This window comes from Schistocerca nitens, chromosome 12 (assembly GCF_023898315.1).
Source record: "Schistocerca nitens isolate TAMUIC-IGC-003100 chromosome 12, iqSchNite1.1, whole genome shotgun sequence".
NCBI classification, from domain to species: domain Eukaryota; kingdom Metazoa; phylum Arthropoda; class Insecta; order Orthoptera; family Acrididae; genus Schistocerca; species Schistocerca nitens.
This window is the reverse complement of record NC_064625.1, coordinates 37199677-37201876: the sequence shown is the minus strand read 5'-3', so window position 1 is coordinate 37201876 and position 2200 is coordinate 37199677.

Below are 2200 nucleotides of genomic sequence, written 5' to 3'. Positions count from 1 at the left end.
CCATTTAGCAACTTCCAATAAACATTAAACATAATTTCAAACACATTCAAAACTGTTTCTCGCTCATATGATTAACGTCAGTTAGTTAGCACATGAACTGATTTGTATAGTAATCAGAAGTCTGAAGCTGATTAACACACTAGGATTCGATTCTTTAAGGTATAGGGTGTTACTGATACAGTGTAGTAGGAAGAATACACGAATAAATTTGTATGTGATTTGGGATAGACACAGTCCGAAATCCAGAACGCGGAGCTCCACATCTGGGAGCAAACACTGTCTCTAAGCCAACTAGACACTGAGACGAGGCAAGCTTGGATGACATTGCTTGGTACCTGAGCTCTCTGCCAGAGTTCAGACATCGTGTCGGCTGGTGAATGATGGCATGCCGGTCTCTAGGTATGAAACACGACGGTAGGTTTTTGACAGGTCTGGCGAACATTCTGGCCAAGGCAACAGGTGAAACACAAGCACGCAACTCAGGACAGCATGCGCAACAAGTAGTCTTCCGCCACACAGACCTCTATGGTGGAGCACAGCGACTGTAATGCGACAGTAACGTAATGCTTGCTGTCCAGGTTACGGCTATGTGAACCAGAGGTGATCGTTTCGGGTAACCACTGGAACACCACAGCATCCAGCCAGGCTTGAGCCCACACGATGATGACGAAAGCAACCTCGCAGCATCGATTCTCCTCACTGTCATCACACACGGATACTTCGAACGTGATGTTGTATGCTGGAGCGCGTCTCGTCTGGAAGATGCCCAGCTGTCACTCCTCTGTACAATGTTGCCGTCGGCTGCATCAAGGTCTTCAGGCCCCTCTCAACTGCCACATCAGCATCGGTCGTCGTGCTGACTGTCTGTGGTGGACCAAAGGTCGTCACACTGGTAATTTATTTGCTCATGTCCATTATAATTATCCGGGCTGTTATGCCGTGGTCGGTTGATAAATTCTGTGTCAGTTCCAAACGTTTCGTCCCCGTCTGCGGAGGACATCTTCAAGGGGGTCTGTAGCTCGATGGAAGGTCCAACACACCCACTGGCTCGCTACTGACTGCCGCTAAATTCCGTGTCCGCGCGTTCCCACGCCGCGGCGTGACGTCACGTGTTTTGAAAGCGTCAGTGCAATTGGCCGATGTCCGCTGCCGTCGATCGCCGTTGCCATCACCCAGTAGTGGACGGGTGGTACACATCATCTTTAACACCGGCATCCATATACCGTTTAATTTCACGCCCTCCTCCTTTCGATTGAAATTATTAGGGCGTTTGGCGATTTCGATTGCCTCCCTGTAGAGCCTTTCGTAGTATCCGCTTGTGGTCGCTAGTACTTGCGTCTCCTCGAAACGAATATGGTGGTTACCTGGCTGGAAAGCGTGCTCCTCTTCTACAATTGCCCTTGTGCTCTTCCAAACGTTTTGTAACAGTTCTTTTAGTGGTGCCCACATAAACATCTCCACAGCTGCATGGGATCCTTTACACTCCAGCTTTTTCCAATGGTTTGCGAGCGTACTTGGCAGACTTAAGGTATTCCTGTATCTTCCTGGTGGGCTTGTAAATTACGGTAATATTCCGCTTCGTTAAGATTCTTATACCCCCCCCCCCCCCCGGGAACTCTTCACACCAGACGAGTGTAACACCTATGTTTGCGTGGTAGAGTAATGGTGGTGTATGGGTGTATGCGTACGTGGAGAACTTGTTTGCGCAGCAATCGCCGACACAGTGTAACTGAGGCGGAATAAGGGGAACCAGCCCGCAATCGCCGAGGCAGATGGAAAACCGCCTAAAACCCATCCACAGACTGGCCGGCTCACCGGACCTCGACGCAAGTCCGCAAGGCGGATTCGTGACGGGGACCAGGCGCTCCTTCCCAGTCCGGAAAGCCATGCGTTAGAGACAGGGGTCTCCAAACTTTTTAGTCCGCGGTCCACACTGACTCATCCACGAAGTCATAAGGGCCAAGATCTACCTAGTGCGATTAAAGCACCCTAGCACTCCATGATCACCGTAATGTAAGGCTAAAGGAAAGATGAAATCGCAAAAATCGAAGGTTGTGGGAATAGGTAGCACTGAAACGAACTACGATTTTTATTTAATTACATAATTTTGATTGGTGGACGTAGCTGACCGAAATTCTGGCGTGTTTTATTCTGGCGAATTTCACCGACAAAAAAGTATGTCACTGCAAATTATTCACGA